At 44.7% G+C, this 26,519-nt stretch overlaps 1 protein-coding gene across 1 annotated transcript in view; it reads left to right on the top strand.

Moving 5' to 3' along the window:
* Positions 1-949: 949 nt before the first annotated feature.
* The window catches only part of SOD3 (superoxide dismutase 3), a 130,701-nt gene continuing 105,131 nt past the window's right edge, over positions 950-26,519 (top strand). Inside the window, exon 1 of the mRNA XM_069631875.1 lies at positions 950-1,067. The gene's annotated coding sequence lies outside the window, so the exon portion shown is untranslated. The remainder of the gene's footprint in view (positions 1,068-26,519) is intronic.

Below are 26,519 nucleotides of genomic sequence, written 5' to 3'. Positions count from 1 at the left end.
CTCCTGCAGGCACATGAGACAGAACGGCTGCAGACTCCAGAAGAGGATGGTCTGTGTCGTGTATCATTTAATGATGTAGGCGCAGGCCTACCTGTGGGAGGTACAGGCCTGCAGACCTCGATGCGTGGGACCCTCGTGCCAGCACGGTGGCAGAGGTCCGCATGGTCAGGGGCCTGGGCCTGCCGGATGTCCCGGGCAGGCCCCCAACCCCACAGGCGCTGGGCCTGTCGTGTGCTGAAGGTAGCAGCACCCAGGGGCGCCTGCTGCAGGCGACCCCCAACCATAGCTCTCAACTCACCCGCTTTTAGCGGGTGTCACCCGCCTTGAAAGCTGATGAATCACCCGCCAAGCTCCTCATACGCCCATTCACTTCTATGGGCCTCTCACCCGCCAAAAAGAAAATCGGGTGTTTTCACCCGCCTTGGTGACAAGGTTGGGAGCTATGCCCCCAACATTCCACCCACCTTAAAGTGGTGGTGCTGGAAGCTGGAGGAAAGAATATCTGCTTTGTTCACTTCTCTTGAGTAGCACTGCCTACAAAAAGATGGAAACAGTAGGAGACAAAAGAGAGACTTGTGTTTGCACACAGTTGAGCATTCCAAATATTTGGAGGGAAACATCGGGGAGAATTTAAAATCTGACAAACATCCAAACAACTGCATGTTTAACGAGCCAATTGCATGCAATTGAAAAAGAATTGTTAATTAACACGGATGACTCCCGAAGAAAATCGACATTAGTAATTTTCCTTAGTTTTTTTACAGTCCCGTTTCTCTTGTTCATCACTCTAAGCGCAGCAGTGCATTTGCACGCAGCTAATGTAGGTTTTGCAACTCTGTTGGCCCCAAACCAAAACACATTTTCCCAGTTCTGTACCTGACTAGGCTTTTTTTGCCAGTGCTGGAGCTACTAGCCCCTCCCTTGGTATAGTGTTACTTAACCCTCGTATAAACAACCAGCCATTCTGTGCTCCTTCGCAGATTCCTGAGCCGGATGCTTTGTGCCTGGTCGAGGACAGAAGCGAGCCGATCAACAGGACCGGGAAAAGTGCGAATTCCACAGAAAGTGTAAGATAAAGGCATAAGTACTATTGTTGTTTTATTCGCTGCAGTATAAACTACGTGTTTTGGCAGCTATCGGTTGCAGCCGCTGTTACGAGAAACATCATCACGAAGTATTTTTTAGCAAGACCATTATTTTTATTAATTTACCTAGCATTATTTCCACATAAAACATTGCAATTACGTGAATCTAAAAATCATGCTTTTTGTCTTTCTTTTTCTAAAGTTACAAAATCGCCTCTTGCAAAAGAAACGACATCTGCAATGCAATCGCTGTTTAAAAATCACTTCTCACTTTTTCTTGCACTAACATTTCTATTAGTTTTCAAGCACCCTGGCTAATGCACAGTGTGTGGGTTATTGTGCTATTTATTTGTAGATTTTATCGTAAATAACTCGTATGCTTTAGTTTTCTAAATGAAAATAGTAAAAATATGGATTCATTTTTTCAGACAATCAATTCCCCCCACTGTAAGTTTTTACAGTTAACGTGTATACCTGCGCTATAAGTGAGTTATAGACCACACTAGAGCAACTTTAAATATTAGAAATATAACTTCATTTTAAAAAGCGCAAAAAATGAACATAAAAGGCAAATAATCATGTTTTAGCTGTGTTCTATCGTTCTTGCTGTGGGTGAGTGGCTGAGAGGCTGAGAGGATGTCATTATGTCATTGTGGAATGCTTGGCCGTAAGTTGATGTGAATGTTCTAGTGGAGTCAGTACTTTTGTCATGAAGGTTCGGTGTAAATTCTGTACGACTCGCTTAATCTGCCAAATGGGTGCAGGGTGGATACCAATAGTGTCTTGTGAAGGTTCTATAGATGCCTGACCAGCATCTTGTAGGGTGTGTTGATAGAAAGCCCACGGTTATGGCTGTGTCGTGCATCCTTTTAGGCTGAGTCTATTTGTGAGTGTCATTTGTGGGTGTGGGTTGGCGTGTGTATCCGTTGTGTTGGAAGTTACCACTTTTCAACGTGTGTGGCAGACGAGATGGGCGGGATGGGCTTTGTTTGTTGTTAGGGTTTTTTCCATGTTTGAGGAGTTCGGCTGTTTCACTACATCTATATGTCTGGTTGGTTGTGCATGCCAGAGGTTGTATGAGAGTGTTGTGGATTTTGTAAAGGGAGGAGATGTGTTGTGTCGTCCTTGCTGTGGGCGAGTGGCTGAGAGAATGTCATTGGGTCATTGTGGAATGCTTGGGTGTAGGTTGATGTTGGTTCTAGTGGAGTCATTTGGGGACTGATGGCCTGGGTTATGGGTCCCACTGGTTCCATGGCTTTCACTCATTACATCCTGATGTGACGTATAATAAAGAAGAAGAACCTACAAAAAGGCCTACGAGCTGCCCTTCACAAGGCACTCTTGTGTTTACATTGCACGTAAACATATGCTAGTTTATGCTTGCCATTATTCAAACAGACATTGGCAAACCCAATCGGTCACTGCAGGGCTTCTTTGCATGCATATGTTATGTATTGGTATAAAGCACTTATACTGCAGCAATCACTACTGCACCGGTACCTAATGTCGTACTGTTCCAGCGCCCAGGTTAACCAGACCGCTGTCTCTGGAGAAAGGAAAAGAGGACAAGAATGTGGGTGTGGTGAGAAGGAGGGACAGGATAGGGGCACACAGATCTAACGCAGCGAGTTGATAGGATGGAATTGTGGTATTGGAAATATGATTTTACAGGGAGGGTGCGTGCAGTGTTAGGCAGTGGGTCAGTCAAGGCTGATCTTGGAAGAGTGAACATTTAAAATATTCGTGCTAACAAGCATTTTCGAGTGGATGCATAGTTCTGTGATGGCCCCAAGATGTGCTTGGGAAGCCATGGAAGTGTGGAGGCAAGAATTGACAGGTAGCCTTTTTTGCAAATCTCAGGACAATAAACTGGGAATGCCAAGTCAACTATCAGAAGTGATAGAGCCAAGGAAAGGCAACACATGCCTTGTGCATGGATTTGTAAGGTAGTGGGCGAAGATGGTACTGGCACATATCAGTAGCCTCAGAAGGGAGGCCACTGCATGAATAGCCATTCCTTCCTTCTTATTTATCAGTATTGCCATCACTTCTCAGCTAGACTGCTTGGCTTGTGGTACAGGTGGTACAGTGCCAGCACTCCTCTGCAGGGCTGCTATACTCTTTGAAGTGTAAGGCACTTCTCAGCTCAGTTGCTGTTTTTCAATGGGACATTACCAGAACCTCTAAGCAAGATAATTATACTTTTGATGAGCCTACCAATACTTCTCAGTAACAACGCTATACTTTTAAAGGGTCCTTGTGTCGAAGGAAACCTCTGCCGTTAGAGTTGTTGAGAGCAGCAGAGGTAAATGTGATAGTGGCTTGGTACCATATCGTGATAAGTGGGAATTTAGGGAAGTGTAGAAAGGTTTTCATTTGGGTGTTAGGATCCAGTGTAAGGTCCTGCGGTAGGATAAATGGGCAGAGTGTCTAGCTTCTGCGGAAGTCAGGCCAGAGTTGGGAGAAACAGGGCCGATTAAAACACCTTCCTTTCAGTGACATCTCCTCTGGCCATGGTACCTCCAGAAACATGAAGGGGGTTGGCGGTAATCTTCTTATGGTTGTCATGGCCAGGAGGAAGTAAAGGGTACATTTTGTTATTCAAGTGATAGTACTATGGCTACGCTGTTTAGCATAGTGTAGAGGTAGCTAAATATGGACCCTTTTGTTATTGAAAATTACCCTTCAAGGGACTTCTATTGTCTCTGTTGTTGTCTTCATGTTCACCATATCTGATCAAAGCACTCACCTATTTTGGCACAGCAAATACAAGTACATAGGATCTTCATCAACCACCCTAACATTTTATTTGTGTGCACCTGCATGCATTTTATTGATTAGCCATGATTAGGGTACAAAATATGTACTCACTCCACTAGCCATTGGCTAGTGATATTTAGCTTATGGCGAGTAAGAAATGGTGTGCTCTGTGTATGCATAGAATTGAGGTGGTAAGTGACTTTTGTGATTTGATTTGTGCATTTATAGAGCGCATATCACATGACGGGAGCCCAGCAACAAGTTGCATCTAGACGCAGATGGATATTTTACTCAGACTTACCCATACTTTGTATACTTGATTTAGTAGTAGCATGATTAAGTGAACAAATATGTTTTTAGTTGTTTTCTGAATACACTCAGTGATTCAATTTGATGCAGATTTTGTGGACGAGAATTCCAAGAACACGGGCTCGTATTGGCTAAGCGCCTATCTCCCCAAGTTGAGGTTCTGGCAGGAGGAACTACCAGAAGACCCTGTCCAACAGATCGCAAGGTACCGTTGGGACAGTAAACAACAATCTTGGAAGATAAGTAAATGGGTGCCAAGCCGCAAATACACTTAAAGACCATACACATTAGCTTGAAAAAATCCTTTCCTTCATTGGGAGGCTCCTTCTGAAGAAAAAGACAGTCGTTCTTTTGGTTAGAGCAAAACTGTATTGCACTGGAGAATTCTGTGCAACCTGTAGTATCTGAAGTTGGTACTTCGGAATGCCAGTCAGAAGGGCGTTACAGTAATCCACCAGAGCATTGGATTTGTCTTTGTCTGCAACTAAAGATAGCAGTAGTTTCAAAGGTTTTTACTAATAATATACCGACTTAACAGTCTGATTTACATGTAAATTGCTACTAAGGCCTGTCTGCCATATACAGCCCAGGTTTTCTACTTTCTCACTATATTTACACAAAACCTAAACAATGTTGAACAAGGAACAGAGTGTGAGATATTAGCTGTTTTCTTTCGGGACCCAAAAACAATCATCTCTGTTTTTGTGGGTTCAACTGGAGTTTGTTCTCCAGCATCCAGCTTTGAATTTTACTAGCACAAGCTACCACTCACTCCACGGTTGCTTTAACCTAACATAGATCTGTGTGTCATCAGCATAGGAATGATAACACAAATCAAACTGGGCAAATATATCTAGCAGTGGTTGAATATAAACATTAAACAATAGCGGTCATAAGGACGAGCCTTGAGGGACTCTATATGTAATGGATAAAGGGTCAGACAGATATTGGCCTTCTTTAATATGAGTAGGATCGGTCAAGAAAGATGTAAACCATTTAGGTGCGGCATCAGACACCTGCGCCTCTGATGATAGTCTTAACCTGAGAATATCAAAATCCACAGTATCGAATTCTGCAGATAGATATAGCATGGCCAGCATGCTGATATCACCCTCATCTGCAGCCTCAAGTAGATCATCCTGTACCGCAGCCAATGCAGACTCTGTACTTCCGCTGGCCTGAACCCTGATTGATATATATCCAAGATGTGGTTCTCTTCTGGAAAGGTTTATAATTGTGTAGTCACAACTTTTCCCAGGACCTTCGCTGGCCATAAAAGACCTGCAATGGGACGATAGTTTAAGGATATTGTATAGTCCAGATTTGACTTTTTTAGAAGGGGGGTGAGGTAACAATGTTTTAGCTCCTGGGGAACACATCCTTCAGGGAACCATTCACCAAGGCTTAGACAACCCTACGAAGAGCATGTGCATGTTTTTTAACGAGTTATGCCGGGACAGGATCGTATGCAAAATTGGTGGGTTTCAATTGCTTAACAAGTCAGTCACATTTTGTAGGCTAACTGGTGAAAAGATAAATTTAGACAAGCTCAGTATATTATCTGGGTATAGGACCTTAACAGTTATATTGGATTGAGAGGTTGCATGTTGAATATCTATATTCTATTTTCTCTGCTAAATATATGTTAAAATCATGCTTGCTGGGATGACAAACCTCTGTTAAATGTGGGCGCTGGCTGGATCCATGGGTCCAAAGTTGGCAGTTCTGCCTATTGTTGATGTCTAGTCATAGTCTAGTCTTTAGGTTTGTGTGCATGGGGTTTTTATTAGTGTAAACAAACAATATCAATGTTGCAATTTGTGCCAGACCTGGTCAAAACAACAAGCCACTTTGGCCACAATTGGTGTTTGTATTCACAAATTCTGGCCAAACTGGCTTGTTGTTTTGACCACGTCTGGCACAAATTGCCACATTGACTTGGTTGGTTGTTTACACTAATAAAAGCCCCATGCACACACACCTAAAGACTGGACTATGACTAGACATCAACAATGGGCAGAACTGCTAACTTTGGACCCATGGATCCAGCCAGCGCCCACATTTAACAAAGTTTTGTCATCCCAAGAAGCATCAAATTACTTGGGAACCCCGGAGTTGGTCCCCAGACAAACCATGATCCAGGCTAAACTTTACCCACTAGTAGAAGGTGGGCAGGGGACCGGGAGTCCCGACCTCAATAACTCCAAACCTTTCTGAAACCTATCTGTTAAAATCATTAGCCACTTTCTGGGTTGCTTGAAGACCAGAGTTAGTACACAATGGATTGGAGACATTTCTGATTACCTTAAACAAGGCTTTAGGTCTGTTGTTGGCCAGATCATCTGCCCTTCAAGACAAACAGATTTAGCTTTGAGAATTTCATCCCTATATATCTTCAGGGCAAGTTTTGCCACAGTACGATTGCATGTATCTCTAGTTTAAAACCATCTTTTTTCAGCTTTCCGATACTGTCCTTCAAGGACTTTTAATTTGTCATTATACCATTGGTTATTCCTTGCAGGCCGTTTCTTAACAATTTTACAAGGAGCTATAGCATCACAATTGGCTTTCATCTTAGTCATCACCTCAGTATATGGGTCATGACAAATTGAGTGGTTGTTAGATCACGCAACAAGTCATCACTAGATATACAATTGAGGTCTTTCTACTGTGAACCTCTATTATGTCCTTTGAGTTTTTTTTATAACACATTTTATTGTTTTAGCACATAAGAATAAAACATTACAAAATTCAAATTTGGCCGAAAATGGCAAATTACATAACTTTTACATTGGGTCTTAGAACGTCTTTTGTCATCCATACATTCTTTTTTCCAGTCTTTCGCCTAAACACATCCCATCGTGACTTGCACCGTGTTGGTAGCACAGGTTACTGCGCATCTTCTCACCTGTGCCACATCTTACAAGCCTTCTTCGGGCACCCTCTAGCCGTGTGCACCCTGCGTTCCATCGCAATGCATACATTCACGTCCATTATCCACTGCTCATACTTTGGGATCACTTCAGAGCCGCACAGTTTCGCTATGTTTCTTTTGATTAAAGCTGTAGTTGTCAAGAAGAACAGTTTCTCATATCTAGTCATTTCTCCCTCCTCCTCCACTCCGAGCAAGCATCAATTTTGGATCTCTGTGTACCTCTCTCCCCATCACTCGTGAAAGTTCATTGCAGCACTGCTGACAGTACTGTCGGATGCAAGTGCACTCCCTTAGTATGTGAAAGAATGTTCCTTCCTCTCTTTTACAGCGTAGACAATGTGGGTCAGCATTTTTCCCCCACCGATAGAGCGCCACTCTCGGGTAGTATTGTAAGTGATTTCAATCCGGCACTTCATCTAAGTCAATGCCTAGCGTGTGATGCACAACTGAAACCATTAATTATTTATTAGTGTCTATAGATTATTTTATTCTGAACGATGTACCACTTCCACTTATATCACGTTCCTCTCTTTTAACCCCCCCTTCCCCCGGTCACACTGAACCAGGAATCAGGCTGGTTTGTAAAATTAAAATATTTATTTATATATATTCACAACATAATCACCATATTTTTAATGGGAATACAATGTTCACCAATGGGGTGATGTCACACTAAACAATCTCTTTAATCATAAGGAGTAATAAGGAGCAAAAACAATGCAGCACAGAAATAATACTTTTGGGTGTATATTCAAATCAAATAGCAGTATGGTTACTATTTCCCCCTGTATTCCCCTCAACCCCCCCCAATATGCAATATAGAGGGATAGGAGGAGAGAAAACAGGCTTCAAGAATGCAGAATAAAAGCAGATATATCAATCCCAATTTCCCCCCAGCAAACACAAGAGAGAAACAGAACTAATTGGCAAACTGTCAAAATGGTTTTAAAGTTGGCTTGGAATGGAATAAGAAAAACACTGAATATGGGCTAAATCACAAAAATTGTTGAAATTCTAATGGGAGCCGCTGTATATGGTTGCAGACAAACACTAGCAATAATTTGAAAGTAATAAGCAATGGGAAAACTTAATTTTGAGGTCGGGTGCAATGAAAAGCTATTTTAGATGTTATAGATTTTGGCAAAATGAAAAATTTGCGGCAAACTTTTCCGTGCGTGGTAAAAGCGATCGCTGGAGAACTATAAGGATTTGGGTTTCAGTTATTCAGAAAGCTTAGGATGTTAGCTACAAGCAGACACTTAAATTTCGTTTCTAGCATGAAAATTGAAGAAGTTATGGGTGTTTTCGTGGAGGTCGTGTTTTTCAGGTAGAGGCAAATTGTAAAATAAGGATGCGCTTTTAAAATTACAAACAGGATTTCTTGACACTAGGGATGGACTATGAAGAAACAAACTACACAACAGCACAGCCACCAGCCCAGGACGTCTCTGGATGGTTTTTGCCTGCCGAGACGCGCGCCTTCTTCAGATGAAAATATATCAGCACAAACATCAGTTTAACACTACTAGTACAGAAGATAATAGGGAAGAGATAGAGAATTCCGGCAGTTCAAAAATATTCTAACAATGCAGTTCTGGAAATAATGGAGGATGGGTTTGGATAGGGATGACTATGGACAGTACATATGCTAGTGACAGTCCTATAATAAGGATACTCACTACATAGGTTTGGACAGAACCATCAGGGATTCAGGTCAGCCAAGATTTCTGGACAGGAATTCTGCTGGGCACACCAGACTGGACAGCGAGGCGCTCTGGTCTGCAATCAGCAAGGCGCTCTGGTCACCGCACGGTAGAACTGGACTGGATCTGCAATGGCTCTGGTTCACAGCCTATCTGGTCACAGCGCGGCTCTACTAGGTTGGGTCTTTGGATTCTGGCAATAATTCTTAGCAGGAAAGCAGTTACAGCACAGCCAGGCTGTTCTTTGGTTCCCCTTAGAGGTCTGGGGTAAATTCTGGTTTCTGGAATTTTAAAGGCCAAACTGAGAATGGTTCAGCTCTGGAAATGGGCCTTTCTGCTTGCCAAATTTCTGGAGTCTGGAGCAATGGAGATGTCAGGTCCTCTGGCAGGGTGCTCCGCCAGCAATCAGTTGGTGGGTGAATCTGTGTGTGTCTAAGCCCTCAGCTGTCTCTATTTATGCATTTAATAAAGGGATGGGTATGCTGAATTATCCTAGGCGCACCCCCTATGTAGGCTATTGGCTGGCATCCGCTCTCTCCCTTGATTAGAGGAGAAAACAGTGTGTCGCCATGATGATGTGGTTTTATGAGGCAAAACCTCCTCCCCTTTGCCTTTTGAACATGAAATCTACTTTTGGTATAATACATCTTTACATGTGTACAATCTTTATACCAATAACATATATAGATCACATATTTTGTGGAGCAAATATTCTTCCAAGCCCTGTAGCGGTAGGATCTTGGATCTGGATTTGACAGACTTTCGCACTTTTTGTCTGGGACACGATATATCTAATTTGTCAAAAATGTTGTACATATGTGCGCATGATGTCTGGGCATAACCGTATGAGGTTTCATACTTCTGACATAAATACATTTGCTACAAAACCAGAATTTTCACTGCACCTTCCCAGAACATCGCACAGATTTCTGGCACCTCTTAAAATGTACACAAAAAAATCACATTAACACTGCTATTAATTCTACAAATTTGCACAGTCCTTTATCAGTCTTTTTCAAAAACATGCTTTCTGTGCTTTGTGAATCAACAAAAGTGTCTGTCCCCGCCTCCATCTCCATCTTGCAGCTCAAGAGCAATCTCTGCCCTCTTCCTTCTGGCAGAGGCCACTCTGACAATTTACAATCTGCATATCCTTTCAGCCAAGGAAGGTCCATTGTGCTCCTCCAGCAGCAGCCCAAGATCTCCTCCCCTGATTTAATCAACACAAAGGTGTATGTTCCTGGCCTTGGTGGGAAGCAGGAGGAATGCTTTTGTTGGGGGAAGCTGGGGGGAACTGGTTTGGTGACTTTGAGTTCAGCTTAAATTCACTGTCAATTTATTACATTTTTCTTGGTTAAAATAAAACTTGCAATTTTTAATCAGGCAACTAGAACTCTAATTCCAGTTTCTAAGCCATGAAATTTAAATAGTTACAACCTACATTACTTTTGATAACGGGTCACTTAATTTCCAGACATTTGATTTCCATTGCACAAGTTTAAGCTTCTGATGCAACTAATGATAGCTGTCATACAGGCGGCCACTGGTACTGCGCGCATATTTTGACAGATTTTCACAGGCAAGCACACTTCTTACTGTGGATATTTTGATGATGGATTTCCGCTTTTCCTGACATTGTGTGTTCATATTGATTTCCTAAATGAAGTGGCGGGTAACACCCAGCAAGGATATTGGATGTTTTGTGGCGTTTTGAACCGGTATTTTGTATTTTCAGCAACCCAGAAAAAGGGTTTTCAGAGCAATTTCTGGGTTTCTCTCAGTAAAGCACTGCCTTTCATGCAGTTTCCATTTTATCCTTGGTAGGCAGCCCAGTGACATGTTTCAGCAGTGGTGTCTCCGTTCCACCACTGACACAGGCAATGTAGATTTGGCAGCCATCTTTCTGTGTTTCAAAGCGCAATTTCCATGGGTTTTGGCGCGCATAGGGCTTTTGTGGCCATTTTGACAATTCCTGCACCATCAGCACACAGGGATGTCACAGGGCAGAGCCTAGTGGGTAAAACATCCCACAAGCCCCCCCTCGCGACTTGACTTTTGACCGCACGTCAAGGCGAAGTCGGGAAACTGGGATGTTCAGTTTTTTTCTGTTTCAGACCAAGTGGAAAAATTCGTCTGCTTCTCCCATCAGTGGTGGATCGACGTTCCGGATGAGAGTCTGGAGCGATACCCCAGGCCCTTGGGTCTTTCCTTCTGGTCCCCGAATGGTTCTCCTTGGTGCTTAGGATCCATGGTTTCAAACCTAGGATGACAAAATAGAGCATATTTGTAGACGTTTCCCCACCACTATTCATGTAGTGGGGCAGACACATACATTTGACATATAATGACAATCTTTTCTGTTTGCAATTATTACTAATTATAACAAATGGAATAGTTTTATAGTTGGAATTTCTAGGGATCTGGACTGTCCCCCTCTGGGTTTCCAGATGAATCCTCTAGTCGCTGCAGAGTGTGTCTAGGATGGCAACACTTCAGCTGGTTGATGTGAACCCACTTATCTTCCCCCTCTGCCAAACTGCCTTTGGGGATACGGATTTTGTAGGCGACTGGTGAGATTTTGTCTACAATTTCAAAAGGTCCTAGCCAGCTAGGAAGGAATTTACACTGTTTGGCCTGGTTCCTTTGGAAATTGTATAAATAGACCCGGTCTCCTACTTGGTATTCTTTTCTAGTAGTCTTTAGGTCATAGTGGGTCTTCATACTGGCCGCAGATCTTTCTAGATTTCGCTGAGCATAGGAAAAAGCATGTTGAAGGTGTTTTCTCAGATTTTCAACATACTCATGAGTTGTGGAGGCATTTATCAAGGTCTGCTCTTGGGTTCTGTAGAGCAGATGTTGGGGAGCACCATCCTTCGTCCAGTCATCAGCTCAAACAGTGACATTTTTGTTGCAGATGAAGGGGCAGATCTGATGGCCATCAGGACAAGAGGTAGTCGGATGTCCCAACTTGGCCCAGAATCTGCCACAAACATTTTTAATATGCTCACAATTGTCTTGTTGTATCTCTCAACTCCACCACTAGAGGCTAGCCGGTAGGCAATGTATAGTTTCCTTTTGACCCCCCAAGTATCTCCCACATCTTTGTCATCACTTTGCTAGTGAAGTGGCTACCTCGGTCTGGGGTAGTCCAAAACGCGAGAAGATGTGGTTGATTATCAGGGCAGCTGCTGTTTCTGCCTTGCAGTTTGGGGCCGGGAGACATTCCACCCATTTAGTGAACAAGCATGTCACGGTCAACATGTACTTGTTCCCCCTAGAGGAGCGAATCACGGGCCTGATAAAATCGACTTGTAAATCTGACCAAGGCAGTGTCATCCCCCTCTTTTGGAGAGGTGCACGGTGTGTGAGGGATGTTGGCTGAAATTGTGCGAACACAAGACACCCCTTCAAGTATTGGTCGAGGTCCTGCCCCATGTGTGGCCAGTATGCAAGCTCTCTTAAGATTTTAAGTGTTGTATGAAACCCCTGATGAGCAGCTGTGGCCTCATCATGGGCGTGGCTTAGCATCAGGCTTTGGAATGAGATAGGGACCACCCACTGGTCATGGCCAGCTAGGGATCTCCTCACCAACAAACCGTCTTGGATTGGGAACATTTTTGGACATTTCATCAACACTCTGAGGTCCTCTTTCCCAATGTAATCAGTATCCGTCAGGGGAAAGTTCTCAGGGTCCTCAATGTGTTGATAAAACATACCAATTATTGGATCCCCTTTTCGAGCCGTAATCAAATCAGCATCTGGGGTCTCCTTACTCCATTGTGCAGTTGAGAGTTCATTGTGAGCATTTGTCTGGGACCTAGTGATAGCAGTGACCTGGATTTGCCCCCAACCGGGACTCGATCTCAAGTAGATCCCCTTGGATGGCTCCGGTTTTGGCCAACTGATCAGATAGGTCATTTCCAGTTTTGTCTGGTCCCTCTACTTTAGAATGACCCTTGATCTTTTTCCAGTAGATGGTCATCCCATTCGAGGTGACCAGATCATCAATATTTTGGATTAATTTCCCATGTTTCAATGGTTTATTATTAGCACATAGCATGCCTCTGGTTTTCCAGTTAACCAGGTGCTCCACGAACCCGTTCCGTACATAATCCGAATAAGTGATTATGACCAGTTCGTGTAGTTGGTGTTGGAAAGCCGTGAGGATGGCTTGATGCACAGCCATCAACTCTGCCACTTGACTACTTCGGGGACCAATTGTGTGCCCAGCGCAGGGTTCTGGGGCATCATTCACCCATGCATTCCCTATGCCGGTCACAAGTTATTTTTCCCTGTTGTTGTCAACATGGTAGGAGCATCCATCCACATAGACAGTGGGCATTCCCTCACACTGGTCGTCTTCATAGACTTTGTGTGGGGAATTGAGGTATGCCTCCATGTTGTCCTTGATTTTAAGACTTTCGTCCTCAAGACAGTTTTCTCTGGCACAATCATGCAAGTCAGCCAGACCTTGCGCGAGAGTACTCTTGTTGTTTTGGCCATATCTGACCTCCACCGGAAAGCCTTGCATTGACAGAACCCAGGAAGTAATTCGGGAATTACTCACATTTCCGGCCCGGATTCTGTCACTTTGGAGAGATTGCAAAGGCTGGTGTGGAGTTTCCACTATGATGTGTACCCCTGGATAAACGGGCGGTAATTCTTCAATGCCCACACCGTTGCCAGGAGTGCCTTCTCACAATCGTAGAATTTTTCCTCCACAGGAAATAAAGTTTTACTCGCATAGGAGATTACTTTATTGACATTGTCATGCTTTTGATATAATACTGCAGTCAAGCATGTATTTGAGAACCCTGTCTCCAAGAAGAACTCCTTGTTTTTGACAGGGTAAGCTAGGCAAGGCGCTTGTGAGAGGCTTCTTTTGAGTTGTCTTACTGCCTCGGCTTGTTCTTGACCCCACTCCCACTTGACCCCACCTTCAAAAGATGGATCAGGGGTTTTGTGATCTCTGCATAGTCCTCAATGAACTTTCTGCTATAATTAGTTAGTGCAAGGAGGCTCCTTAGTTCCCGCAGAGTTGTGGGGTCTTTTAATTTCTGGAGTGCTTCCACTTTCTTTTCCTGGGGACAGAGACCCTGAGGAGTAATCTCATGCCCCAAGAAATTGACACAGGTTCTGCACCACTGTGCCTTTTGAAAGGAGAGTTTTGCTCCGGCAGCCCTAAACTGTGTCAGAACATAACGGATGTCTGCTATGTGTTCCTCCACAGTTGGGCTTTTGACTAAAACATCATCTACATAGGCCAGGTTACCCCTTTCACCCAGGTCGGGCATGGCCTTTTGTAGAAAAATGTTAAATTCATTGCCAGAGTTAATGTATCCGAAGAGAGTCCGGGTCCATGTGTACTGCTGCCCCCCGAAGGTAAAGGCCAGCTTGTATTGGTCCTCCCACTGACAAGTACAGTCCAGTACCCATTGGTCAGGTCTATTGCAGTGAATACCTGTGACCCCTGCATCTGGGACAGCCCTTGGTCAATGTAGGGAAGAGGCCATCGGGAAGTATGGACCCGTTTGTTGAGCTCCCTAAGGTTAGCACAGAGTCTCCACTGGCCGTTTGGCTTCAAAATCCCCAGCTCCGGATTATTGAAGGTGCTTTGGACTGGACGAATTATCCCACAGGACTCAAGGTTCTTAATTATTTCAGTAAGGGACTCCATTGATGCGAGAGGCAAGCGATATTGCTTCACAAACACTGGAGTCATGCTAGGGTCTGTGGGAATTGTTGTGTGTATATCGGTGCGACCACAGTCATATGAGTCCACTGCAAAGAGATCTTGAAAATCTAAGAAAACTTGTTTCAATTTTTGCTTTTGCTCCAGAGTCTCACAGGCATCAGCTAGGTTGACTCTCTCTTCAACCATCTGCCTGAAGCCGGGAAAGACTTCCAGTTTTGCTATCTCAGCAGCCTCCTCCAGCTGGGTGGAGAAGTCCCTGGTCAAAGTGCTGATTTGGACTGGTGGCTTCAGGTGGGGAAGGCAGTCCTCGCGGACTTGGAATATCACCTCATCCCTCCTGAAGTCACAGGTCACATCTTCCTTACCATAAGGGCAGGAAGTGTACACCAGGAAATTCCCCCCATGCCGCGTGAAGATCCTGTCTGGTGTTGCGTCATCGTCGCTATCACTGTCAAAACAGTCTTTGGGGATTGGTCCTAACAGTTCATTACCTAAATCTATGGAAAAATGTCGGTCATCAACTGCCATTCCATTAATGGTGCCTGCGGCTAGAGTGATACTCTTTAAGTCGCTGTTATCCACCTCTATTGGAATGGTGTCATGTTCTATATTGACTAGTGGTGTTGGGTTTACCCCCAACCCTTGCTGTTGGAAGTGAGCATTTAGATGAATATAGGCGTCAGGGTTTTTCAGTTTCTGTCCTCTTCCAACTTTCACTTCCAGTGAGAATTGTCAGGTCCGTTCTAGGATGGTGACTTCCTCTACAATCTGAATTTGAACTGCATACGGCAGCAGTTCAGCTGACCTAAATGCTTTCTCTGGGTCATCAAAGTCCCTTGGATTACCCGCTAATCGGGACCAAGCTTTGAAGTTTATTAGGTCCATACTAATGGCAAAGCGATTGAGAATGTTACTGCCTAAGTAAAAAGTGGCAGGGACATCTCACACGACCCAACAATTATGGACTATGCACTTGTTGCCTAAGTAAATTTTGAGCATACACCTGTTAGGCAGGAGATGTTTGGAATTGGGTGTTTCCAGGTCCATTTCCCATTTGTCTATCAGTTTAAATGTGGGAATGGCTGGATCTTTTGGGAGTTTGCGGTACATGGCCTCGCTGATGAAGCTCTTACCGTTGTTCACACACACTCGGGTGAGAACAGAGTCCTTCCCTTCATTTAACTAAATAGGGATGAACAACTGCTCTCCAATTTTCTGGATATCAGCCACGCTTTGAGCTGATTTCTCATCTTCCTGGACTATAGGAGTGGGATTTTCTGATTGTGAATTTGTAAAGCATTTCAGAGTGTTTCCTTCCAGTGTGGAATGCCACCTTAGACTGGAAGGAAGGTTGATTTTCAGAAATAGAGAAGACCCCCCCACCCCATCACCAGTTTGTTGTCCTACTGCAATTACTGTCACGTCTGGGATTTGATTATTCTAGAAGTGAAATTCTATTTGGTCAGGTTTTTGTTCAATGATGTGGCATGTGCCGTTTAAACTAACATGGTTGACACTATGTTTCAATTTTATTGGTTGGTTAATCTGGGTCCAGAGGACCTTGTTTACACAATCTATGAGGGGTGATAATCTACGCAGGATGTCATTCCCTAGTAAACAAGGTGTGCCCTCTGGAGTCATAACTATGACCGGGTGCTTCACCTTGTGTCGCCCAATTTTAATGTCCAAATCCGCAGTCCCCTCGATGGGAATTTCAATCCCATCGAAGTTCTGAAGTTGTCCAGGAAGAGGGGTGAGAGGAATTTGGTATTTCTCCCCTCTTCCCGAATTCATTTGGTCAAAGGCCCTTTTTGACAGAAGGGTAGCCTGGGATCCAATGTCCATCAGTGCCAAAATTGTACATTGCCCCTGTATTTGGACCGGGGCATAAAATCTTCCCTCCTTTTCCTCAAGGGGGCAAAGATAATGTACATTTTTGGACAACTGGTGGGTTCGTTTCTTGGTTTTGGACACTGACAGGAAGGTGATCTGGGCAGGATTCTGTTTGGTGTCTTGGGAATCTGAAAGAAAAAGGTGACAGTTAGATAGGGAAAGTTTTAGGTTCCTCTGGTTCTGGCCTGCCCCCCCCCCCCCTTTTTGGAGGCAGTCACCAGGATGGGTTTGAACCAGGGGATTTTCCTGCTGACGATTCTGGGGTTTGATGATGGACGGTGCTAACTCAGTCCCCACATCTACCTAGTCTAGATTTGGATCCTTTGGGACCCATTTTTCTTTGTGAGGACTTCCCTCATCCCTGAAGGAGAATATCCTTTTCCCAGGATCCTCTGAGGATCCCTCACCTTCTAACTGGAAGATTTGTACCTCCTCCTCAAATGGGTCTTTTTTGGCTCTTTATTTCTCCTACCCCCTCTCTGCTCTTTGGGTTGCAGTCTTCCAGGGGCAGGAGATTTTGGTTCTGGTTCCTGGGTTTCCAGGGGCTTTTTAGAAAGTGGGGAAGGAACTTCCTCAAAGGCTTTACACCCCCCTTCCCCTTGTGCCTCCTCCCTAGGAACCGGTGGGTTGTCAGGGTTCTTCCCCCGTCATTGCTCTGGAGCACCAGGTCCAGGATTTGAGGCATTCTGCGCCGCCATGCTCATCTGAGGGTTCTGTTGAGCCCTCAGCATGCAACCCAGATCCTGTGCCATGTTTTGGACCTGGCGCTCTAGTTGTGACTCCCGCTCGGGCTGGTACGGGGTCCTCATGTCTCCCCTGGCCTGATCCCGGGAAGGGTAGCTGTCCCTTCTCCCAAAATACCCCGGGTTAGGAAAGTTTGGGTACCCCTCCACCCTTGGCCTCCCCTCTCCCGGATTGGGTTGTCTGGGCTCAGGAAAGTGGGGAAAGAAGGATGGATTGTTTTGGGGGTTAAAATTTTGCGGGTACCTTGGGAAGAAATTCTGTCTGGTATTTGGGGGATTACTGCCTTCCTGGGAAATTCCTTGCGTTAACTGCTGTCTGGTTGGACCCCTCCCCCCTTGGGCTGGAGGAGTCCATACAAAACTCAGGATGGGTCTATTGCCCTTGTAGCATGGGTTGATGTATTCAGGGGACTTAGGGGTCCCATTTGTGGGATTGCCTCCCTGGCTCCCTGTTTGTGATCAGCCCGAGGGTCTTCTGGGTTTGGGGTTGTTTTGATTCTATGCGGGCGGGTTTTTAGGCCCCCCCATCTCTAAATCCAAAATGGGGGCAACCTTCACCTCTGCTACTTTAGCAGCTGCAGGGGTGTTAGTTTTTGTAGGGCTTTTGGGATTATTTTTATTTTCCACTGGCTTTTGCACCTCCTAAATGCGCGTGGCTTGTTCAATGACCCAGTCTAGTGATCATTTCTTGTGAAGGTCCCTCACTAGCTGGGTCATGACATACTTAGGAACAGCGTGGAAGAAAGTATTTACAAAATCTTTGCTGTCAGTGCGCACCCTTCTAGTGGTCTGCGCAAAGGCACGTTTTAACTATTGAACAAATTCTTGTGGGGCCTGATCTTCTCCACATTGCAAGTTATAGGCTGCCTTGCGAGCCTCCTGAGGATTCCTGTGAATAGAAAAATGTTTCCGGATGACCTCCCCTATAGGTGGACCATCTGGAATGATTCCAGTCTTCCAGCCCAGCAAAGAAGCTGGCGTACTTGGGAGAGAAGGTCCACTTTACATATTGAATGCAACTTTGGCTGTCCTTCAAATGGAAAGTTTCCATCATTTGTTCAAATAGCTCAAGGTGCTCCCAAACTGAATATTTCGCATTCTTATGATAGGACGTGATGACGCTCCTAATGGCTTTGATTTGTTTTAGGGTATCCTTGAGCAATGCCCTCTTGACCTTGTTGGCTTTCTTAGTTCGGGTGACCCTGGTCCTATCATCCTCTGACTCAGAGGCACTGCTAGCAGAGGTGCCTGTCTGGTCTTCTAGGCTCTCCCGGATTCTGCGAGCTAGGGAATGGCTGGCAGAATGTGGGGGCCTAGTTTCTTGAGTCCTGTGGCACTCAGAAGAGTCTTCTGATTCTTCCTTGCTCCCAGGATTGGCTGAGTACCCCCCCCCCGCCACTGTCCTAGCTGGGAAGAGGTTTTCAGGATGCCCTTAGTGGGCCTACTCTCATGGAGTTCCCCACTAAATTTCCCATCTGGGTCTGGGTAAATTATATTTTTGAGTATCCATTTCTCTGACCCTCCCCTCATTGGAGTCTCCCTGATTAGAGAAGACGGCCCTAGCACTTGGGAACCCATACACAGATGCCCGCCAATCCATACCTGGGAGGTGCTGATCTATGAGCCCCATATTCCTCATGGGGTTGAAGTCTGTCATCCCCATGGCCCTTGGCTCATGTGCGCCAGTGGACATGGGGGTGGCAGAGTCCATGGAGTTGAAGAGATGAAAGCCTCTGGTACTATGGTTCCTGAGGTTATGCTCAGATGTTTCCCTCTCCCAGCGGACCTCATCTCTCAGGCCCTACTCCCTGTTGCCATGCAAGAATCTGGCCCTTTTGCTCTTCTATCAATGCCTTACTAGTCTCTATTAGTTGTTCCTGCATGGCTACCTGTCTGCGGAGCCTGTCATTTTTCTTACAGAGAGCCTCATTGTCTCTCTGTGCTTCCTGGGTAATTTTGGAATATTGAGCCAATTTCTGCTGCAGGAGGGTTGCCTCCTGAGGCCTGGTCCTTCTTTGCTAGACCATCTTCTCCATTTTCCTGGCGTGGTCTAACAGTTTTCTGTGGTCTTTTTGGAGTTCACCCAGTCCCTGAAGGGCCAGGTAATTTGCTTCTATTTTGGCTTTTAAATAACTGACCTCCTGGCCTAAGGTGCCCCTTTCCTGAATGAGATTACCCCTCTGTGCAGCCAGGTCGTCCCTTTGTTTTTGAATTGCACCAGCTTTCTGGTGCTCTTCATCAAATTCTGACTGGGTGTCAAGGTCTTTGAAGATTAATTTATTATTTTCTTCTTTTTCTTGGTCTAGGCGGTTTTGCAGGGTGACTATCTGCTCTGCACATACTCTATTGTAGTTCAGTTGCTGCTCCAGCTTTTGTTGGCTGCGCAGTAGGGAGTCGCAACTTTCTTGGCACTCTTTCTGCAGCGCCAGTACTTTGGTATCCTGCTCTACCTTTTCCTGTTGCCGGATATACAGACCTCCTTTTATTTTTACCAGGTACTGCCTGGTTTCATTTTCTGATTCTAGGCTCTTTTGTAGCCTTTGCTCTGCAGAGTCCAGATCAGTTTGGGCCTTTTCTAGTGATTGTACATGCCTATTTGCCAGATCTAGGTTTTCATCATACCTCTCCTGTATTGCTCCAGTATGGAGGTACAGATGTGCCGCTATTCTGGCAATTTTACTTTGCTCTTCTTTTACCTTAGGGGCCATGTACAATTCACTAAGTTTCATGTGTAATGGACCCTGATCCTGCCATATGTCTAATCCTGTGGCAGTGGCCTATTCTTTATTTTCCTGCAACCAAACATATGGATCCTGTTCTGACTATTCACCCCTGACAAATAATTTGTGCAGTAGGTGTTCCCTTGCCATATTAATTTCTACTAGGGTCGCCATTCCGGAAATATTAATTTCCTTTCTGACTTACAGGAGTTATTTTATTTTTGCAAGCAGAGCAAATTCCTTAGAGTGTTCCTATTGAAGGGTGCTTTTCACAGTGTAGCACAGTGTGGTAGCCCAATAGGGTTTATGTACCCCGTCAGTTAGCACGCTGTATTAAGCTGTCACAAGTGGTATGTCTAATTCAGAAATCCTGGCACGAGCCCCGAGTCTTGTAAGTGATTTCAATCCGGCACTTCACCTAAGTCAATGCCTAGCGTGTGATGCACAACTGAAACCTTTAATTATTTATTTGTGTCTATAAGTTCTTTTATTCTGAACAATGTACCACTTATATCACGCCCCTCTCTTTTAACCCCCCCCACCCCCCGGTCACACTGAACCAGGAATCAGGCTGGTTTGCAAAGTTAAAATGTTTATTTATATATATTCACAATATAATCACAGTATTTTTAATGGGAATACAATGTTCACCAATGGGGTGATGTCCCACTAAACAATCTCTTTAATCATAAGGATTAATAAGGAGAAAAAACAATGCAGCACAGAAATAATTCTTTTGGGTGTATATTCAAATCAAATAGCAGTATGGTTACTATTTCCCCCTGCACGCCCCTCAATCCCCCCAATATGCAATATCGAGAGATAGGAGGAGAGAAAACAGGTTTCAAGAATGCAGAATAAAAGCAAATATATCAATCCCAATTTCCCCCCTGCAAACACAAGAGAGAAACAGAACTAATTGGCAAACTGTCAAAATGGTTTTAAAGTTGGCTTGGAATGGAATAGGAAAAACACTGAATATAGGCTAAATCACAGAAATTGTTGAAATTCTAATGGGAGCCGCTGTATATGGTTGCAGACAAACACTAGCAATAATTTGAGAGTAATGAGCAATGGGAAAATTTAATTTTGAGGTTGGGAGCAATGAAAAGCTATTTTACACGTTATAGATTTTGCCAAAAAGAAACATTTGTGGCAAACTTTTCCGTGCGCGGTAAACGCAATCGCGGGTGTACTATAAGGATTTGGGGTTGGGTTCATTGGAAAGCTTAGGATGTTGGCTACAAGCAGACACTTAAATTTTGTTTCTAGCATGAAAATTGAAGAAGTTATGGGCGTTTTCGTGGAGGTCGTTTTTTTCAGGTAGAGGCAAATTGTAAAATAAGGATGCGCTTTTAAAAAGACAAACGGGATTTCTCTTCACTAGGGATGCACTATGAAGAAACAAACTACACGACAACACAGCCACCAGCCCAGGACGTCTCTGGATGGTTTTTGCCTGCCGAGCCGCTCGCCTTCTTCAAATGAAATATATATCAGCGCAAAGATCGGTTTAACACTACTAGTACAGAAGATAATAGGGATTAGATAGAGAATTCCGGCAGTTCAAAAATATTCTAACAATGCAGTTCAGGATATAATAGAGGATGGGTTTGGATAGGGATGACTATGGACAGTACATATGCTAGTGACAGTCCTATACTAAGGATACACACTACATAGGCTTGGACAGAACCATCAGGGATTCAGGTCAGTCAAGATTTCTGGACAGAAATTCTGCTAGGCACACCGGACTGGACAGCAAGGCGCTCTGGTCTGCAATCAGCAAGGTGCTCTGGTCACCACACCGTAGAACTGGACTGGATCTGCAATGGCTCTGGTTCACAGCTATCTGGTCACAGCACGGCTCTACTGGGTTGGGTCTTTGGATTCTGGCAATAATTCTTAGCAGAAAAGCAGTTACAGCACAGCCAGGCCGTTCTTTGGTTCCCCTTAGAGGTCTGGGGTAAATTCTGGTTTCTGGAATTTTAAAGGCCAAGCTGAGAATGGTTCAGCTCTGGAAATGGGCCTTCTGCTTACCAAGTTTCTGGAGTCTGGAGCAATAGAGATGTCAGGTCCTCTGGCTGGGTGCTCTGCCAGCAATCGGTTGGTGGGTGAATCTGTGTGTGTCTAAGCCCTCAGCTATCTCTATTTATGCATTTAATAAAGGGGTGGGTATGCTGAATTATCCTAGGGGCCCCCTTAGGTAGGCTATAGGCTGGCATCCGCTCTCTCCCTTGATTGGAGGAGAAAACAGTGTGTCACCATGATGATGTGATTTTATGAGGCAAAGCCTCCTCCCCTTTGCCTTTTGAACATGAAATCTACTTTTGGTATAATACATCTTTACATGTGTACAATCTTTATACTAATAACATACATAGATGACATATTTTGTGGAGCAAATATTCTTCCAAGCGCCGTAGCGGTAGGATCTTGGATCTGGATTTGACAGACTTTCGCACTTTTTGTCTGGGACACGATATCTAATTTGTCAAAAATGTTGTACATATGTGCGCATGATATCTGGGTATAACCGTATGAAGTTTCATGCTTCTGACATAAATACATTTGCTACAAAACCAGAATTTTCACTGCGCCTTCCCAGAACATCACACAGATTTCTGGCACCTCTTAAAATGTGCACAAGAAAATCACATTAACACTGCTATTAATTCTACAAATTTGCACAGTCCTTTATAAGTCTTTTTCAAAAATAAGCTTACTGTGCTTTGTGAATCAACAAAAGTGTCTGTCCTCGCCTCCATCTCCATCTTGCAGCTCAAGAACAATCTCCGCCCTCTTCCTTCTGGCAGAGGCCACTCTGACACTTTACAATCTGCATATCCTTTCAGCCAAGGAAGGTCCATTGTACTCCTCCAGCAGCAGCCCAAGATCTCCTCCCCTGATTTAATCAACACAAAGGTGTATGTTCCTGGCCTTGGTGGGAAGCAGGAGAGATGCCTTTTGTTGGGGGAAGCTGGGGGGAACTGGTTTGGTGACTTTGAGTTCAGCTTAAATTCACTGTCAATTTATTACATTTTTTTTGGTTAAAATAAAACTTGCAATTTTTAATCAGGCAACTAGAACTCTAATTCAAGTCTCTAAACCATGGAGTTTAAATAGTTTCAACCTACATTACTTTTGATAACCGGTCACTTAATTTCCAGACATTTGATTTGCATTGCACAAGTTTAAGCTTCTGATGCAACTAATGACAGCTGTCATACAGGCGGCCGCTGGTACTGCGCCCATATTTTGACAGATTTTCACAGGCAATCACACTTTTTACTGTGGATATTTTGATGATGGATTTCCGCTTTTCCTGAAATTGTGTGTTCATTTTGATTTCCTATATGAAGTGGCGGGTAACACCCAGCAAGGATATTGGATGTTTTGTGGGGTTTTGGACCGGTATTTTGTATTTTCAGCAACCCAGAAAAAGGGATTTCAGAGCAATTTCTGGGTTTCTCTCAGTAAAGCACTGCCTTTCATGCAGTTTCCATTTTTCCTTGGTTGACAGTCCAGTGACATGTTCCAGCAGCGGGGTCTCCGTTCCACCACTGACACAGGCAATGTAGATTTGGTACCCATCTTTCCGTGTTCCAAAGCGCAATTTCCATGGGTTTTGGCGCACATAGGGCTTTTGTGGCCATTTTGACAATTCTTGCTTCATCAGCACACAGGGATGTCACAGGGCAGAGCCTAGTGGGTTAAAACATCCCACAGTATATCCTTTATAGTATTTTGAACTGTATAAACCGGAGTCTGGCTGAGATGGCCACCTATCGGGGGTACATGAGGGTAGTCACTCATTTCTCTGACTGTATGGTTCCTACATCCCTCTCCCATTTGGATTTCAAACTCGTTAATTTGGTCGTGGCGAAGGAGGTTATGACATTATACATGGTAGATGTAGTCTTGGTGTTGACCTTTGCCTGAACTAGGTTTCTTTCCAGAGGGGTGCATTCAGGCATATTTACTAGTTCCAGGAGGTGCGTCTGTAGTGCGTGTTGTAGTTGTGTAAAATGATAGTGTTCTGTAAGTGGAAGGTGAAAGCGGGTCATTAGGGTTTCAAAAGGTACCAGTTTGCCATCTACGATGACGTCTCCTACCCTCATTATCCCAGGCTTCACCAAGCTGTGCCATCTCGGAAGTTTGTCCACTTCAGGGAGGTTCCCATTGTCCCATAGTGCTTTTATTTTGGTGATTATTTTTATTCCAACCCATATGTTTGTGTGCCTCTTTCCAGATTAGTGATATATGTGACAACATAGTCCGGGGGATGCATGGTGCATTGCCCGGTAGAGATGTTCCAGCTGAGATCTGCCTTGCCCTACAGTGTTTTCCACTCTAATATGTGGCAGTGATTTATCTCCGTGCAGCATATTATTAACCACTGCCATTTGACTGGCCCAGGACTGTAGGCGTGGAAGTCCAATCCCACCTTCCCACACAGATCGCTGGAGGGTGCGCAGTGCATTACGTGGGTGTCCTCCACACCACAGTAGCTTTCTAAGTATGCATTAGATTTTTTGAAATTCTTTCTGCGGAATGTGTATCGGGGCGTTTTGTAATATATATAGGAAGCGGGAAAGGGCCATCATCTTAAAAAGTGCTGCCCTGCCCAGCAAGGTCAGTGGAAGCGAGACCCAGTGTCGAGTGTCTTCTGTGTACCTTGCCATGCTTGGGTGGAGGTTTTTAACCACTTAGTCGTTCAGATCTTTTGAAGTTTGTATGCCAGGGTATCTAAATTGGCCTGTTACAACGCAATACAGGCAATTCTCCGGCATTGTGGACCTTGCGATACAAACCGGGAATACTATTGATTTGGACCAATTTACTCGTAGGCCGCTAAAGGCTCTGTATCTGTCTAGGAGGTTCGTTACCACAGGGCAAGAGTTATACGGATCTTTGAGATATATTAGCAGGTCATCTTCATATAGGGAGACCTTGTCCTCCCATTCGTCCGTACATCGGAAAGCACTCCATGATTGTGTTGTCTTTAGCAGTTCGGCAAGGGGTTCCATTGCTAATGTAAAGACCATTGCGGATAGGGGACAACCCTGTCTCGTTCCCTTTCCCAGTTTAAAGGGTCTTGAGGGCCACCCATTTACTCTCGTTTCTGCTTCAGGGGACACATATAGGAGTCATACCCATCCCATGTACTGTGAACCAAATCCCATGCGGCGCATTATTTCCCATATTGCTTCCCAGTATACTGAATCAAAGGCTTTTTCAAAGTCTGTTGCAAGTAGTGCAAGTGGACCCTGGATGGTGGATGCCCTTTCTAGCAATGAATGTAGTCTGTGGGCATCATTCCGAGGTTGGTGGTAAGGGGTTAACGGCGCCGGTAAGGGTGCCGGTGCCGTTAACCCCTTACTGCCGCATTACGAGGTCCTTTAGCGGGTCCCGCTAAGGACGGCTGGTTTTACCAGGCGCCCTTAGTGGGAGCCGCTAAAGGACCAGGGAGCTAACAACGGGCCCGTTATTAATAACAGGCCCGTTGTTAGCTCTCTCCCCATTCTATGGGGGCTCGAATGGGAATGGCGAAGTACCGGGTCTGGGTTCCCTGAATGGGGAAATACCAGGTCCTCCAAGGTTGGAATGGCTTGGTAATTCCAAATTCAGGGAACCCGGACTCGGTATGCGGTATGGGGGTAGCCATGGCGCTAATAGCACCATGGCTACCTCCATACTCGTAATGACCCCCTATGGATATTCATGCGGGTAGACTTTTGCGGCATGAATCCATATTGATCTGGGTGGATTAGTGATGATATCACCTGTTGTAATCAGTTAGCGAACACCTTTGCTAATATCTTGGTCTCACTTTTTATGAGGGAGACCGGTCTGTTTGAACTGCAGCGGTCTGGGCGTTTGTCCGCTTTGAGAATTACTATTATCGTGGCCTCCCGCAGGTCCGCGGATAGATAGCCCTGTTCCTTGGAATGTAGAAACATTTGCAACAATTGTGGGGCAATCTCATTCGTTCCTAATTTCCACCACATCTCTATCGGGAAGCCGTTAGTTTCCGGTGTCTTTCCTGATTGGAGCTCTGACATGGCCGCTGCTAGTTCCTCTTCAGTGATGTCTCTTTCAAGCAGGCTTTGCTGGTCTGCACTTAGGGAAGGGAGAGTAACCTCGTTAAGAATTGAGATATCAATGGGCGCTGTGGGTGCTTTATATAGTTCTGAGTAATAGGAGGAAAAGCCCTCTGCTTTGTCTCGGTCAGTCAGTAATGGATCTAATCCCTCTGATCTAATCAGCCTTACTTGACTACTTCCCTTGTCCCTACTTTCCAACCATGCCAGCATCTTACCCGCTCAATTCTCTTGCTCGAAGTATGTTGTCTTAGCTATGCATGTCTGTTCTATTAGTTCCAGAAAGTCCAGGTAATAATTGTTTAGGCGCCACGTATGGGTGGGAGCGGTCTCGTCGTATGTAGCTTGATCAGCAGTGGAGAGTGGTCCGATATGCCACGGGGAAGTAATGTTGCCATAGAAGCTTTATGTATATCTATCTCTGGGAGAAAGAAGTAGTCTAGCCTTGATAATGAGGCATGTACCCCGGAGTGATATGAGTATTCTCTCTAGTCAGGATGTAAGTCTCGCACACATCTCGTAAGCCTAGTGCAGTGGTAAAGGTGGCAAGGTTAGTGCGAGTGTCGGGGTTC

Source organism: Ambystoma mexicanum, chromosome 6q (genome assembly GCF_040938575.1).
Source record: "Ambystoma mexicanum isolate Mex_15411 chromosome 6q, UKY_AmexF1_1, whole genome shotgun sequence".
Classification (NCBI taxonomy): domain Eukaryota; kingdom Metazoa; phylum Chordata; class Amphibia; order Caudata; family Ambystomatidae; genus Ambystoma; species Ambystoma mexicanum.
This window is presented reverse-complemented; position numbering and strand designations above follow the sequence as displayed.